Source organism: Centroberyx affinis, unplaced genomic scaffold (genome assembly GCF_046629955.1).
Source record: "Centroberyx affinis isolate AG114_WGS23_722 - 3 ecotype Tasmania unplaced genomic scaffold, CSIRO-AGI_Caff_v1 ptg001845l_1, whole genome shotgun sequence".
NCBI lineage: Eukaryota > Metazoa > Chordata > Actinopteri > Beryciformes > Berycidae > Centroberyx > Centroberyx affinis.
The window spans coordinates 128,011-142,899 of NW_027280224.1; the positions used below are offsets into that span (position 1 = coordinate 128,011).

General features: G+C 50.1%; 18 non-coding genes across 18 annotated transcripts; all 18 read left to right on the forward strand.

Moving 5' to 3' along the window:
- Nucleotides 1-276: 276 nt before the first annotated feature.
- LOC139652796 (U1 spliceosomal RNA) lies at nucleotides 277-440 on the forward strand. The gene has a single exon (XR_011695838.1). It is a non-coding gene; the product is annotated as a U1 spliceosomal RNA (small nuclear RNA).
- A 376-nt stretch (nucleotides 441-816) lies between these two features.
- LOC139652797 (U1 spliceosomal RNA) lies at nucleotides 817-980 on the forward strand. The gene has a single exon (XR_011695839.1). It is a non-coding gene; the product is annotated as a U1 spliceosomal RNA (small nuclear RNA).
- Nucleotides 981-1,351: 371 nt separating this feature from the next.
- Nucleotides 1,352-1,515, forward strand: LOC139652799 (U1 spliceosomal RNA). The gene has a single exon (XR_011695840.1). It is a non-coding gene; the product is annotated as a U1 spliceosomal RNA (small nuclear RNA).
- A 376-nt stretch (nucleotides 1,516-1,891) lies between these two features.
- LOC139652800 (U1 spliceosomal RNA) lies at nucleotides 1,892-2,055 on the forward strand. The gene has a single exon (XR_011695841.1). It is a non-coding gene; the product is annotated as a U1 spliceosomal RNA (small nuclear RNA).
- Nucleotides 2,056-2,426: 371 nt separating this feature from the next.
- LOC139652801 (U1 spliceosomal RNA) lies at nucleotides 2,427-2,590 on the forward strand. The gene has a single exon (XR_011695842.1). It is a non-coding gene; the product is annotated as a U1 spliceosomal RNA (small nuclear RNA).
- Nucleotides 2,591-2,970: 380 nt separating this feature from the next.
- Nucleotides 2,971-3,134, forward strand: LOC139652802 (U1 spliceosomal RNA). Its single transcript, XR_011695843.1, has one exon. It is a non-coding gene; the product is annotated as a U1 spliceosomal RNA (small nuclear RNA).
- Nucleotides 3,135-3,509: 375 nt separating this feature from the next.
- Nucleotides 3,510-3,673, forward strand: LOC139652803 (U1 spliceosomal RNA). The gene has a single exon (XR_011695844.1). It is a non-coding gene; the product is annotated as a U1 spliceosomal RNA (small nuclear RNA).
- A 380-nt stretch (nucleotides 3,674-4,053) lies between these two features.
- LOC139652804 (U1 spliceosomal RNA) lies at nucleotides 4,054-4,217 on the forward strand. Its single transcript, XR_011695845.1, has one exon. It is a non-coding gene; the product is annotated as a U1 spliceosomal RNA (small nuclear RNA).
- A 385-nt stretch (nucleotides 4,218-4,602) lies between these two features.
- LOC139652806 (U1 spliceosomal RNA) lies at nucleotides 4,603-4,766 on the forward strand. The gene has a single exon (XR_011695847.1). It is a non-coding gene; the product is annotated as a U1 spliceosomal RNA (small nuclear RNA).
- Nucleotides 4,767-5,142: 376 nt separating this feature from the next.
- LOC139652807 (U1 spliceosomal RNA) lies at nucleotides 5,143-5,306 on the forward strand. The gene has a single exon (XR_011695848.1). It is a non-coding gene; the product is annotated as a U1 spliceosomal RNA (small nuclear RNA).
- Nucleotides 5,307-5,681: 375 nt separating this feature from the next.
- Nucleotides 5,682-5,845, forward strand: LOC139652808 (U1 spliceosomal RNA). The gene has a single exon (XR_011695849.1). It is a non-coding gene; the product is annotated as a U1 spliceosomal RNA (small nuclear RNA).
- Nucleotides 5,846-6,225: 380 nt separating this feature from the next.
- LOC139652809 (U1 spliceosomal RNA) lies at nucleotides 6,226-6,389 on the forward strand. The gene has a single exon (XR_011695850.1). It is a non-coding gene; the product is annotated as a U1 spliceosomal RNA (small nuclear RNA).
- A 385-nt stretch (nucleotides 6,390-6,774) lies between these two features.
- LOC139652810 (U1 spliceosomal RNA) lies at nucleotides 6,775-6,938 on the forward strand. Its single transcript, XR_011695851.1, has one exon. It is a non-coding gene; the product is annotated as a U1 spliceosomal RNA (small nuclear RNA).
- Nucleotides 6,939-7,319: 381 nt separating this feature from the next.
- On the forward strand, nucleotides 7,320-7,483 carry LOC139652811 (U1 spliceosomal RNA). The gene has a single exon (XR_011695852.1). It is a non-coding gene; the product is annotated as a U1 spliceosomal RNA (small nuclear RNA).
- A 375-nt stretch (nucleotides 7,484-7,858) lies between these two features.
- On the forward strand, nucleotides 7,859-8,022 carry LOC139652812 (U1 spliceosomal RNA). Its single transcript, XR_011695853.1, has one exon. It is a non-coding gene; the product is annotated as a U1 spliceosomal RNA (small nuclear RNA).
- A 380-nt stretch (nucleotides 8,023-8,402) lies between these two features.
- Nucleotides 8,403-8,566, forward strand: LOC139652813 (U1 spliceosomal RNA). The gene has a single exon (XR_011695854.1). It is a non-coding gene; the product is annotated as a U1 spliceosomal RNA (small nuclear RNA).
- A 385-nt stretch (nucleotides 8,567-8,951) lies between these two features.
- On the forward strand, nucleotides 8,952-9,115 carry LOC139652815 (U1 spliceosomal RNA). Its single transcript, XR_011695855.1, has one exon. It is a non-coding gene; the product is annotated as a U1 spliceosomal RNA (small nuclear RNA).
- Nucleotides 9,116-9,496: 381 nt separating this feature from the next.
- Nucleotides 9,497-9,660, forward strand: LOC139652816 (U1 spliceosomal RNA). The gene has a single exon (XR_011695856.1). It is a non-coding gene; the product is annotated as a U1 spliceosomal RNA (small nuclear RNA).
- The last annotated feature ends 5,229 nt before the right edge of the window (nucleotides 9,661-14,889 follow it).

Here is a 14,889-nt window from a genome sequence, read left to right on the forward strand (position 1 = left end):
AACGTCGCCAAGTGGTTTTGGATCCAGTTTCGTGTTGTTTGGTAGAGCAATGCATGATGGGAAAAAGAGAAAAACCTAAACAGAAGTAGCGTGCGTACCATGTATCCTAGTCAAATTGCAGCTCTGTTTTCAACTTGTCAGCGGCTGTGGTACAAAATGAGGATGAGCTGCTGCTGTTAAAGGCTCCGCGTGGACTCTGTGACGATTCATTGTACGCACCCTGAGCCAGAGTGGTATGTCTGCGGATGCCTCCCCCATCCCTGACATGCACAACTCATACTTACCTGGCAGGGGAGATACCATGATCAAGAAGGTGGTTCACCCAGGGCGAGGCTCAGCCATTGCACTCCGGTTGTGCTGACCCCTGCGAATTCCCCAAATGTGGGAATCTCGACTGCATAATTTCTGGTAGTGGGGGACTGCGTTCGCGCTCTCCCCTGATGTTTTGTTGAAGTGAAGTGAAGTGACGTTCCTTGCGGGCGTTCCTTTTTGGCTTTGTTGCAATTGCTGCTGGGCTGCCGTTGCTTCTTCCGACTTAGAAACGTCGCCAAGTGGTTTTGGATCCAGTTTCGTGTCGTTTGGTAGAGCAATGCATGATGGGAAAAAGAGAAAAACCTAAACAGAAGTAGCGTGCGTACCATGTATCCTAGTCAAATTGCAGCTCTGTTTTCAACTTGTCAGCGGCTGTGGTACAAAATGAGGATGAGCTGCTGCTGTTAAAGGCTCCGCGTGGACTCTGTGACGATTCATTGTACGCACCCTGAGCCAGAGTGGTATGTCTGCGGATGCCTCCCCCATCCCTGACATGCGCAACTCATACTTACCTGGCAGGGGAGATACCATGATCAAGAAGGTGGTTCACCCAGGGCGAGGCTCAGCCATTGCACTCCGGTTGTGCTGACCCCTGCGAATTCCCCAAATGTGGGAATCTCGACTGCATAATTTCTGGTAGTGGGGGACTGCGTTCGCGCTCTCCCCTGATGTTTTGTTGAAGTGAAGTGACGTTCCTTGCGGGCGTTCCTTTTTGGCTTTGTTGCAATTGCTGCTGGGCTGCCGTTGCTTCTTCCGACTTAGAAACGTCGCCAAGTGGTTTTGGATCCAGTTTCGTGTCGTTTGGTAGAGCAATGCATGATGGGAAAAAGAGAAAAACCTAAACAGAAGTAGCGTGCGTACCATGTATCCTAGTCAAATTGCAGCTCTGTTTTCAACTTGTCAGCGGCTGTGGTACAAAATGAGGATGAGCTGCTGCTGTTAAAGGCTCCGCGTGGACTCTGTGACGATTCATTGTACGCACCCTGAGCCAGAGTGGTATGTCTGCGGATGCCTCCCCCATCCCTGACATGCGCAACTCATACTTACCTGGCAGGGGAGATACCATGATCAAGAAGGTGGTTCACCCAGGGCGAGGCTCAGCCATTGCACTCCGGTTGTGCTGACCCCTGCGAATTCCCCAAATGTGGGAATCTCGACTGCATAATTTCTGGTAGTGGGGGACTGCGTTCGCGCTCTCCCCTGATGTTTTGTTGAAGTGAAGTGAAGTGACGTTCCTTGCGGGCGTTCCTTTTTGGCTTTGTTGCAATTGCTGCTGGGCTGCCGTTGCTTCTTCCGACTTAGAAACGTCGCCAAGTGGTTTTGGATCCAGTTTCGTGTCGTTTGGTAGAGCAATGCATGATGGGAAAAAGAGAAAAACCTAAACAGAAGTAGCGTGCGTACCATGTATCCTAGTCAAATTGCAGCTCTGTTTTCAACTTGTCAGCGGCTGTGGTACAAAATGAGGATGAGCTGCTGCTGTTAAAGGCTCCGCGTGGACTCTGTGACGATTCATTGTACGCACCCTGAGCCAGAGTGGTATGTCTGCGGATGCCTCCCCCATCCCTGACATGCGCAACTCATACTTACCTGGCAGGGGAGATACCATGATCAAGAAGGTGGTTCACCCAGGGCGAGGCTCAGCCATTGCACTCCGGTTGTGCTGACCCCTGCGAATTCCCCAAATGTGGGAATCTCGACTGCATAATTTCTGGTAGTGGGGGACTGCGTTCGCGCTCTCCCCTGATGTTTTGTTGAAGTGAAGTGACGTTCCTTGCGGGCGTTCCTTTTTGGCTTTGTTGCAATTGCTGCTGGGCTGCCGTTGCTTCTTCCGACTTAGAAACGTCGCCAAGTGGTTTTGGATCCAGTTTCGTGTCGTTTTGTAGAGCAATGCATGATGGGAAAAAGAGAAAAACCTAAACAGAAGTAGCGTGCGTACCATGTATCCTAGTCAAATTGCAGCTCTGTTTTCAACTTGTCAGCGGCTGTGGTACAAAATGAGGATGAGCTGCTGCTGTTAAAGGCTCCGCGTGGACTCTGTGACGATTCATTGTACGCACCCTGAGCCAGAGTGGTATGTCTGCGGATGCCTCCCCCATCCCTGACATGCGCAACTCATACTTACCTGGCAGGGGAGATACCATGATCAAGAAGGTGGTTCACCCAGGGCGAGGCTCAGCCATTGCACTCCGGTTGTGCTGACCCCTGCGAATTCCCCAAATGTGGGAATCTCGACTGCATAATTTCTGGTAGTGGGGGACTGCGTTCGCGCTCTCCCCTGATGTTTTGTTGAAGTTAAGTGAAGTGACGTTCCTTGCGGGCACGCTGTGCTTTTTGGCTTTGTTGCAATTGCTGCTGGGCTGCCGTTGCTTCTTCCGACTTAGAAACGTCGCCAAGTGGTTTTTGATCCAGTTTCGTGTCGTTTGGTAGAGCAATGCATGATGGGAAAAAGAGAAAAACCTAAACAGAAGTAGCGTGCGTACCATGTATCCTAGTCAAATTGCAGCTCTGTTTTCCACTTGTCAGCGGCTGTGGTACAAAATGAGGATGAGCTGCTGCTGTTAAAGGCTCCGCGTGGACTCTGTGACGATTCATTGTACGCACCCTGAGCCAGAGTGGTATGTCTGCGGATGCCTCCCCCATCCCTGACATGCGCAACTCATACTTACCTGGCAGGGGAGATACCATGATCAAGAAGGTGGTTCACCCAGGGCGAGGCTCAGCCATTGCACTCCGGTTGTGCTGACCCCTGCGAATTCCCCAAATGTGGGAATCTCGACTGCATAATTTCTGGTAGTGGGGGACTGCGTTCGCGCTCTCCCCTGATGTTTTGTTGAAGTGAAGTGACGTTCCTTGCGGGCACGCTGAGCTTTTTGGCTTTGTTGCAATTGCTGCTGGGCTGCCGTTGCTTCTTCCGACTTAGAAACGTCGCCAAGTGGTTTTGGATCCAGTTTCGTGTCGTTTGGTAGAGCAATGCATGATGGGAAAAAGAGAAAAACCTAAACAGAAGTAGCGTGCGTACCATGTATCCTAGTCAAATTGCAGCTCTGTTTTCAACTTGTCAGCGGCTGTGGTACAAAATGAGGATGAGCTGCTGCTGTTAAAGGCTCCGCGTGGACTCTGTGACGATTCATTGTACGCACCCTGAGCCAGAGTGGTATGTCTGCGGATGCCTCCCCCATCCCTGACATGCGCAACTCATACTTACCTGGCAGGGGAGATACCATGATCAAGAAGGTGGTTCACCCAGGGCGAGGCTCAGCCATTGCACTCCGGTTGTGCTGACCCCTGCGAATTCCCCAAATGTGGGAATCTCGACTGCATAATTTCTGGTAGTGGGGGACTGCGTTCGCGCTCTCCCCTGATGTTTTGTTGAAGTTAAGTGAAGTGACGTTCCTTGCGGGCACGCTGTGCTTTTTGGCTTTGTTGCAATTGCTGCTGGGCTGCCGTTGCTTCTTCCGACTTAGAAACGTCGCCAAGTGGTTTTGGATCCAGTTTCGTGTCGTTTGGTAGAGCAATGCATGATGGGAAAAAGAGAAAAACCTAAACAGAAGTAGCGTGCGTACCATGTATCCTAGTCAAATTGCAGCTCTGTTTTCCACTTGTCAGCGGCTGTGGTACAAAATGAGGATGAGCTGCTGCTGTTAAAGGCTCCGCGTGGACTCTGTGACGATTCATTGTACGCACCCTGAGCCAGAGTGGTATGTCTGCGGATGCCTCCCCCATCCCTGACATGCGCAACTCATACTTACCTGGCAGGGGAGATACCATGATCAAGAAGGTGGTTCACCCAGGGCGAGGCTCAGCCATTGCACTCCGGTTGTGCTGACCCCTGCGAATTCCCCAAATGTGGGAATCTCGACTGCATAATTTCTGGTAGTGGGGGACTGCGTTCGCGCTCTCCCCTGATGTTTTGTTGAAGTGAAGTGAAGTGAAGTGACGTTCCTTGCGGGCACGCTGTGCTTTTTGGCTTTGTTGCAATTGCTGCTGGGCTGCCGTTGCTTCTTCCGACTTAGAAACGTCGCCAAGTGGTTTTGGATCCAGTTTCGTGTCGTTTGGTAGAGCAATGCATGATGGGAAAAAGAGAAAAACCTAAACAGAAGTAGCGTGCGTACCATGTATCCTAGTCAAATTGCAGCTCTGTTTTCAACTTGTCAGCGGCTGTGGTACAAAATGAGGATGAGCTGCTGCTGTTAAAGGCTCCGCGTGGACTCTGTGACGATTCATTGTACGCACCCTGAGCCAGAGTGGTATGTCTGCGGATGCCTCCCCCATCCCTGACATGCGCAACTCATACTTACCTGGCAGGGGAGATACCATGATCAAGAAGGTGGTTCACCCAGGGCGAGGCTCAGCCATTGCACTCCGGTTGTGCTGACCCCTGCGAATTCCCCAAATGTGGGAATCTCGACTGCATAATTTCTGGTAGTGGGGGACTGCGTTCGCGCTCTCCCCTGATGTTTTGTTGAAGTGAAGTGAAGTGACGTTCCTTGCGGGCGTTCCTTTTTGGCTTTGTTGCAATTGCTGCTGGGCTGCCGTTGCTTCTTCCGACTTAGAAACGTCGCCAAGTGGTTTTGGATCCAGTTTCGTGTCGTTTGGTAGAGCAATGCATGATGGGAAAAAGAGAAAAACCTAAACAGAAGTAGCGTGCGTACCATGTATCCTAGTCAAATTGCAGCTCTGTTTTCAACTTGTCAGCGGCTGTGGTACAAAATGAGGATGAGCTGCTGCTGTTAAAGGCTCCGCGTGGACTCTGTGACGATTCATTGTACGCACCCTGAGCCAGAGTGGTATGTCTGCGGATGCCTCCCCCATCCCTGACATGCGCAACTCATACTTACCTGGCAGGGGAGATACCATGATCAAGAAGGTGGTTCACCCAGGGCGAGGCTCAGCCATTGCACTCCGGTTGTGCTGACCCCTGCGAATTCCCCAAATGTGGGAATCTCGACTGCATAATTTCTGGTAGTGGGGGACTGCGTTCGCGCTCTCCCCTGATGTTTTGTTGAAGTGAAGTGACGTTCCTTGCGGGCACTCTGAGCTTTTTGGCTTTGTTGCAATTGCTGCTGGGCTGCCGTTGCTTCTTCCGACTTAGAAACGTCGCCAAGTGGTTTTGGATCCAGTTTCGTGTCGTTTTGTAGAGCAATGCATGATGGGAAAAAGAGAAAAACCTAAACAGAAGTAGCGTGCGTACCATGTATCCTAGTCAAATTGCAGCTCTGTTTTCAACTTGTCAGCGGCTGTGGTACAAAATGAGGATGAGCTGCTGCTGTTAAAGGCTCCGCGTGGACTCTGTGACGATTCATTGTACGCACCCTGAGCCAGAGTGGTATGTCTGCGGATGCCTCCCCCATCCCTGACATGCGCAACTCATACTTACCTGGCAGGGGAGATACCATGATCAAGAAGGTGGTTCACCCAGGGCGAGGCTCAGCCATTGCACTCCGGTTGTGCTGACCCCTGCGAATTCCCCAAATGTGGGAATCTCGACTGCATAATTTCTGGTAGTGGGGGACTGCGTTCGCGCTCTCCCCTGATGTTTTGTTGAAGTTAAGTGAAGTGACGTTCCTTGCGGGCACGCTGTGCTTTTTGGCTTTGTTGCAATTGCTGCTGGGCTGCCGTTGCTTCTTCCGACTTAGAAACGTCGCCAAGTGGTTTTGGATCCAGTTTCGTGTCGTTTGGTAGAGCAATGCATGATGGGAAAAAGAGAAAAACCTAAACAGAAGTAGCGTGCGTACCATGTATCCTAGTCAAATTGCAGCTCTGTTTTCCACTTGTCAGCGGCTGTGGTACAAAATGAGGATGAGCTGCTGCTGTTAAAGGCTCCGCGTGGACTCTGTGACGATTCATTGTACGCACCCTGAGCCAGAGTGGTATGTCTGCGGATGCCTCCCCCATCCCTGACATGCGCAACTCATACTTACCTGGCAGGGGAGATACCATGATCAAGAAGGTGGTTCACCCAGGGCGAGGCTCAGCCATTGCACTCCGGTTGTGCTGACCCCTGCGAATTCCCCAAATGTGGGAATCTCGACTGCATAATTTCTGGTAGTGGGGGACTGCGTTCGCGCTCTCCCCTGATGTTTTGTTGAAGTGAAGTGAAGTGAAGTGACGTTCCTTGCGGGCACGCTGTGCTTTTTGGCTTTGTTGCAATTGCTGCTGGGCTGCCGTTGCTTCTTCCGACTTAGAAACGTCGCCAAGTGGTTTTGGATCCAGTTTCGTGTCGTTTGGTAGAGCAATGCATGATGGGAAAAAGAGAAAAACCTAAACAGAAGTAGCGTGCGTACCATGTATCCTAGTCAAATTGCAGCTCTGTTTTCAACTTGTCAGCGGCTGTGGTACAAAATGAGGATGAGCTGCTGCTGTTAAAGGCTCCGCGTGGACTCTGTGACGATTCATTGTACGCACCCTGAGCCAGAGTGGTATGTCTGCGGATGCCTCCCCCATCCCTGACATGCGCAACTCATACTTACCTGGCAGGGGAGATACCATGATCAAGAAGGTGGTTCACCCAGGGCGAGGCTCAGCCATTGCACTCCGGTTGTGCTGACCCCTGCGAATTCCCCAAATGTGGGAATCTCGACTGCATAATTTCTGGTAGTGGGGGACTGCGTTCGCGCTCTCCCCTGATGTTTTGTTGAAGTGAAGTGAAGTGAAGTGACGTTCCTTGCGGGCGTTCCTTTTTGGCTTTGTTGCAATTGCTGCTGGGCTGCCGTTGCTTCTTCCGACTTAGAAACGTCGCCAAGTGGTTTTGGATCCAGTTTCGTGTCGTTTGGTAGAGCAATGCATGATGGGAAAAAGAGAAAAACCTAAACAGAAGTAGCGTGCGTACCATGTATCCTAGTCAAATTGCAGCTCTGTTTTCAACTTGTCAGCGGCTGTGGTACAAAATGAGGATGAGCTGCTGCTGTTAAAGGCTCCGCGTGGACTCTGTGACGATTCATTGTACGCACCCTGAGCCAGAGTGGTATGTCTGCGGATGCCTCCCCCATCCCTGACATGCGCAACTCATACTTACCTGGCAGGGGAGATACCATGATCAAGAAGGTGGTTCACCCAGGGCGAGGCTCAGCCATTGCACTCCGGTTGTGCTGACCCCTGCGAATTCCCCAAATGTGGGAATCTCGACTGCATAATTTCTGGTAGTGGGGGACTGCGTTCGCGCTCTCCCCTGATGTTTTGTTGAAGTGAAGTGACGTTCCTTGCGGGCACTCTGAGCTTTTTGGCTTTGTTGCAATTGCTGCTGGGCTGCCGTTGCTTCTTCCGACTTAGAAACGTCGCCAAGTGGTTTTGGATCCAGTTTCGTGTCGTTTTGTAGAGCAATGCATGATGGGAAAAAGAGAAAAACCTAAACAGAAGTAGCGTGCGTACCATGTATCCTAGTCAAATTGCAGCTCTGTTTTCAACTTGTCAGCGGCTGTGGTACAAAATGAGGATGAGCTGCTGCTGTTAAAGGCTCCGCGTGGACTCTGTGACGATTCATTGTACGCACCCTGAGCCAGAGTGGTATGTCTGCGGATGCCTCCCCCATCCCTGACATGCGCAACTCATACTTACCTGGCAGGGGAGATACCATGATCAAGAAGGTGGTTCACCCAGGGCGAGGCTCAGCCATTGCACTCCGGTTGTGCTGACCCCTGCGAATTCCCCAAATGTGGGAATCTCGACTGCATAATTTCTGGTAGTGGGGGACTGCGTTCGCGCTCTCCCCTGATGTTTTGTTGAAGTTAAGTGAAGTGACGTTCCTTGCGGGCACGCTGTGCTTTTTGGCTTTGTTGCAATTGCTGCTGGGCTGCCGTTGCTTCTTCCGACTTAGAAACGTCGCCAAGTGGTTTTTGATCCAGTTTCGTGTCGTTTGGTAGAGCAATGCATGATGGGAAAAAGAGAAAAACCTAAACAGAAGTAGCGTGCGTACCATGTATCCTAGTCAAATTGCAGCTCTGTTTTCCACTTGTCAGCGGCTGTGGTACAAAATGAGGATGAGCTGCTGCTGTTAAAGGCTCCGCGTGGACTCTGTGACGATTCATTGTACGCACCCTGAGCCAGAGTGGTATGTCTGCGGATGCCTCCCCCATCCCTGACATGCGCAACTCATACTTACCTGGCAGGGGAGATACCATGATCAAGAAGGTGGTTCACCCAGGGCGAGGCTCAGCCATTGCACTCCGGTTGTGCTGACCCCTGCGAATTCCCCAAATGTGGGAATCTCGACTGCATAATTTCTGGTAGTGGGGGACTGCGTTCGCGCTCTCCCCTGATGTTTTGTTGAAGTGAAGTGAAGTGAAGTGACGTTCCTTGCGGGCACGCTGTGCTTTTTGGCTTTGTTGCAATTGCTGCTGGGCTGCCGTTGCTTCTTCCGACTTAGAAACGTCGCCAAGTGGTTTTGGATCCAGTTTCGTGTCGTTTGGTAGAGCAATGCATGATGGGAAAAAGAGAAAAACCTAAACAGAAGTAGCGTGCGTACCATGTATCCTAGTCAAATTGCAGCTCTGTTTTCAACTTGTCAGCGGCTGTGGTACAAAATGAGGATGAGCTGCTGCTGTTAAAGGCTCCGCGTGGACTCTGTGACGATTCATTGTACGCACCCTGAGCCAGAGTGGTATGTCTGCGGATGCCTCCCCCATCCCTGACATGCGCAACTCATACTTACCTGGCAGGGGAGATACCATGATCAAGAAGGTGGTTCACCCAGGGCGAGGCTCAGCCATTGCACTCCGGTTGTGCTGACCCCTGCGAATTCCCCAAATGTGGGAATCTCGACTGCATAATTTCTGGTAGTGGGGGACTGCGTTCGCGCTCTCCCCTGATGTTTTGTTGAAGTGAAGTGAAGTGAAGTGACGTTCCTTGCGGGCGTTCCTTTTTGGCTTTGTTGCAATTGCTGCTGGGCTGCCGTTGCTTCTTCTGACTTAGAAACGTCGCCAAGTGGTTTTGGATCCAGTTTCGTGTCGTTTGGTAGAGCAATGCATGATGGGAAAAAGAGAAAAACCTAAACAGAAGTAGCGTGCGTACCATGTATCCTAGTCAAATTGCAGCTCTGTTTTCAACTTGTCAGCGGCTGTGGTACAAAATGAGGATGAGCTGCTGCTGTTAAAGGCTCCGCGTGGACTCTGTGACGATTCATTGTACGCACCCTGAGCCAGAGTGGTATGTCTGCGGATGCCTCCCCCATCCCTGACATGCGCAACTCATACTTACCTGGCAGGGGAGATACCATGATCAAGAAGGTGGTTCACCCAGGGCGAGGCTCAGCCATTGCACTCCGGTTGTGCTGACCCCTGCGAATTCCCCAAATGTGGGAATCTCGACTGCATAATTTCTGGTAGTGGGGGACTGCGTTCGCGCTCTCCCCTGATGTTTTGTTGAAGTGAAGTGAAGTGACGTTCCTTGCGGGCACGCTGTGCTTTTTGGCTTTGTTGCAATTGCTGCTGGGCTGCCGTTGCTTCTTCCGACTTAGAAACGTCGCCAAGTGGTTTTGGATCCAGTTTCGTGTCGTTTGGTAGAGCAATGCATGATGGGAAAAAGAGAAAAACCTAAACAGAAGTAGCGTGCGTACCATGTATCCTAGTCAAATTGCAGCTCTGTTTTCAACTTGTCAGCGGCTGTGGTACAAAATGAGGATGAGCTGCTGCTGTTAAAGGCTCCGCGTGGACTCTGTGACGATTCATTGTACGCACCCTGAGCCAGAGTGGTATGTCTGCGGATGCCTCCCCCATCCCTGACATGCGCAACTCATACTTACCTGGCAGGGGAGATACCTTCATCAGAGTAGGAGCCGAATTCAGAAGTATGTGTGGCTTGACCGCAGTATTTCTTGGGGCCACCGCTTTGACGAGGCATCAACCTTGGTCAGTGACCTATTCATCTGCTTCTACCGCCAAGATCCTCGTTTAATCCTGACATCTGCAATGGCTTCATTTGGGACAAGAAGAAATGCCGTCCGCTTTGAACTACAGGAAAATCTGGAGATGGACCGTTTGCAGTTCAGCAGAAAGATCCTGCAGACAGAACTTGGTTTCTTGGCTGCACAACTGGACTACATCTTTGCGCTACCAGGTAGAAAAGTTTTTGAGGTCATCTTTGCTACTTTCACCATTTTCGAACAGTGTGTTGAACGATTCCACCAGAAAAAACCTAACAACCCAAGACTGGAGAAAATCACCCTTACTCCACTTTCTGAAAGAGATGCCAGAACAGTTACAGTGATAATGTACTCGGAAAAGATTTCAACAGAAGATATACAGACATGGCTATCCTATCACTGTACTGTTATGAGAGGCATGGAGCTGCGAGATCAGGATGGGATCCGGACCGGGGCTCGCCGTTTCTACATACGGCTTAGACGTGAGGGGAACACTGGACAACCCCATCACCTTCCCTCCACCATACAGCTGGGACCGGTTAGAGGCCATGTTTTTTACCAAGGCCAGCCCAAGGATTGTAGAAAGTGCGGCTCCCTTAGCCACCTAGCAGCAGATTGCAATGCCACTTTTTGCAGAAATTGCAAGAACTCTAACCATTCCACCAGGAACTGTGTCCAGCCTATGAGATGCAATCTCTGTGGAGCCAACACTCACTCTTTCCGAGGTTGTCCTCAATCCTATGCCAATAGAGCACGGCAGCAAGACCCCTACCAAACAGCAGAACCAATGGCAGAGGATCAGCCCGCCCCCGAGGAAGGGAAATCAAGTCATGATGTTCAGTGGGAAGAACCAGCCTCCAATGCCCAGCAGGAAGTATTAACCCTTGATGCTCAGCAAGTGAAACCAGCCTCTGCAGCTCAGCCAGTGGTACCAGTGGTCCACAACCAGCAAGCTGAGCTAGCCCAGGAGGACCAAGTGGAGTTCCCTACTGTCATCGTAAGAGTTCCATCAAAAAAAGAGGAGCAGACACCCAGGCAGATCAGCAGGGGTAAGCCGTTGGACTGGAGCGCCGATCCAGCTGACATTCCAGAGGATGACGGAAATTCCTCACTGCCCCTCAGCCCCAACCGCCTGACTCGGTCATCAAACACCCAGGAGCCTACAGAGACCCAGGATGACCTTCTAGCAGCTCAGCAACCCGCTCCTGCAAATTCCACTGCCATTTCTGCCAAGGATTGCAGAGACCTCCTGGAGGTCATGATGGCTGACCTCCCACCAACCCCAGAAGGCCGCCCCGATATCCCTGATTCTAGGGAGTTTTTGGAGGTGGTTGAGGAACTGCCTCAGTCCCTGCCCCTGTTCTTGGACAGCTCACCAGTGTGCCAGATATCATCCCAGAAGCGCCAACCGGAGACATCAGGAGACTCCTCCTCCCTTACACAACAGGACCTAGAGGTATGGCCTCCCCTCTTATCCACTTCTGCCTCTTTCCTTGACCCCCAGTGCCTGAGTGCCTTCTTCTCTGCCACTCAAATGAAAGTGGCGGAGGGCAGCACCTGGCGTACCCAGCCAAAAAAGGAAAAGAAAAAGGTGAAGGTCCCTTCTGAAAAGGCAAATACCAGTCTTGACCCTTGACTACCTCTCCCCCCCAAACCCCTCATGGCCCCCCTCTCAATTGTTACCCTCAACACCAGAGGCCTTAATGACCCTGTTAAGTGCCAGACTGTTTTTGACCATTTGTACGGTGGTACTGGTAACATATTTCTTCTACAAGAGTGCAATATTCCCTATAAGGACAATTATAGTATTTTCCAAAAAAGATGGGCACATGGTGAGTCAGTTTGGTCAGGAGATAATAGAAATAGATCCTCTGGAGTGGCAATTCTCCTCAGAGGTTAATCCTTCTGTATACAAAGGGTTCAAAGGGTGATTGATGGCAGACTCCTTTGTGTGGACATTGAGATCAATGGGGCCAAACTCAGGATCATCAATGTCTACTGTTCCTCTGAACTCCAAGACCGCTTAGAGACCTTACAGATCCTACAAACTTTGGTTTTCTGTGGGTGGGAGGTTGTCATTGGAGGTGATTTCAACTGCATTGTCAACAGAATGGACCGGTTGTCAACATCTACCACCACTGTTAGGCTGGACGCTAGCTCTTATGTACTAGGTAACCTAATTAAAGACTGCAACTTGACAGATACCTTTAGGTTTAAACACACCCTAACCCCTGGTTTCACGTGGTCAAATGGCAGAACCTTCTCTCGTATTGACTTCCTTTTCACCTCATTGGGGGTGATCCCATTAGACTGTTTCATAACACCAGTCCCTTTCTCAGATCATTCAAAACTCACCTGCTCCCTTGACATTCCAGGGATACTTCGACCACGTCCAGGCCCCTGGAAATTGAATACAAGCCTACTAGAAAACAACAATGTAGTGTCAAAATTCAAAATCAAATTAAAACAGTGGAAATCCTTGCAGTTTATGTATGAATCGGTGGGGGACTGGTGGGAAGACATAAAGCAGAGATCAAGGTCTTTTTTCATGTTGGAGGGTAAGAGGGCTGCAGCCAAGAAGCGCGCTTTCCAAGGTAGACTTCAAAGTAAACTTCAGCGCTGCTACCTTCTTGCCCTCTCTGGTTTTGATGTGGGGGAAGACATTTCTAAACTTAAAAAGGAAATGTTGAGACTAGCTAACGAAAAAAGCAGAGGTCTTCTCACAAGAAGTCAAATACAACATTTAGAGGAGAATGAAAAATGTACCCGGTACTTTTTCAAAAAACTGGCAAAGTCAAAACACTGTATACAATCGGTGCTAGACCAAGAGGGGAAAGAGGTGTGTGACACCCAACATATCCTTGGCGTTGTCAAGTCCTTCTATTCCAATCTCTACCAAGAAAGAGAGACATCCAAAGACACAATCAGTTTTTTTCTTTCCCAGTTAACCACTGAACTTGATAATACAGCCAGAGACCTGTTAGAGGAAGACTTGACAACTGCTGAGCTAACTAAGGCCATGCAGAGTATGGAGAATAACAAGACTCCAGGTGTAGATGGCTTACCTAAAGAATTCTATGCCACCTTCTGGGACCAGCTCAAAGACCCCCTTTTAGAGGTGTTTAAAGAGGGTTTTGCCAGAGGTGCACTGCCCCCATCACTGCAGAGAGGCTCCATTTCTCTCCTGTTTAAAAATGGACAAAAAGAGGACCTGAAGAATTGGAGACCTCTGACACTGTTGGGGGTAGATGCCAAGATACTGTCAAAGGCCTTATTTTTCCGAATTCAACCCATAGTAGATAGGATTGTAGACATTGACCAGACCTGTGGTGTCCCGGGTCGGTCCATGTCTGACAGTCTAGCCCTAGTCAGAGACTCCTACCTCTACTGCCAAGATCGTAATCTCCCCCTATGTGTCTTGGGTTTGGATTTGGAGAAAGCCTTTGACAGTGTTAGCCACCACTATCTCAAGTCCGTCCTCACCCATCTGAATTTTGGTCAGGTCTTTAGGAGGTGGGTAGACTTGTTATATACAGGGTGTAACAGTGTAGTGATGGTGAATGGAGAGAGTACAGACCCCTTAGATATACGATCAGGTGTTCGGCAGGGCTGCCCACTTTCCCCCATCCTGTTCATCTTAGCCATTGAATCCCTGGCCTGCGCTTTAAGGAACAACAGGAATATCAAAGGGATACCAGTGCCAGGTAGCACAGGTAGGCAGGCAAAATTGTCCATTTATATGGACGACCTAACTCTGCTTTTGTCTGACAACAGGTCTGTCAGGGAAACTTTGGCCTTATGTGAGAATTTCACTTTGGCCTCAGGCACAAAGGTCAACAAAGAAAAAAGTGAGACTCTCCACCTCAACTGGCAGGAACCCATTGAAGATCTGGGTCTGTTAGAGAGGGAGAACACCATCAAGGTGTTGGGAGTCCAGATGGGAAAAAACATGGAGTCCTGTAACTGGGATTCCAAACTGCCAAAATTAAGAGGCAAGCTGATGCAGTGGCAGGACAGAGAGCTCTCACTTACTGGGAAAGTCTTGGTCGTAAAAGCAGAAGTTCTGGCCTCGTTAACACATCTGGCGGCCACTTTCCCCATCCCCCACAAGGTCATGGCGTCACTTAGAAAGACCATTTTTCATTTTATTTGGGGAAGCCAACATGAGAAACTGAAAAGAGACATCATGTACAGGCCTGTGGCAAAAGGGGGTAAAGCAGTCCCAGAGATAGAAGGGAAGTTAAAAGCCATGTTTTTGACCCCTATCTTGAAAGCCTGCCTGAGCAACGAAAAAGGCCCTACTTGGACCCATTTTGCAAACCTGTGGGTAGGGCGTAACGTACTGACTGCCTGGGGCAAAAGACCATCTTTAAGTGTGCCGTATGCAGAAAGCTGCCCACCAGTCTATAGCATGATAAGCAAAACTTTAACACAGAGACTTGCAGTAATCCCACCAGACAAAATATCAAGAGCATATGTTGAGAGGGTTTTGTCGCCTCAGCTATCAAGACTGGCTCCTGTGGGCACACTGACAGAGGAAAGATGCAAACGAGTTTGGGCTAATGTGAACAACAATATATTGACCAACACACACAAAGACTTAGCCTGGCAAATCGCCCATCAGTGTCTGCCTACGAGAGTTTTTCTTGAGAGGAGACACTGCGCTCAAATTGCCAGTTGCCCTAGACCAACTTGTGGTGGCGACGAAACTGTTGTCCACC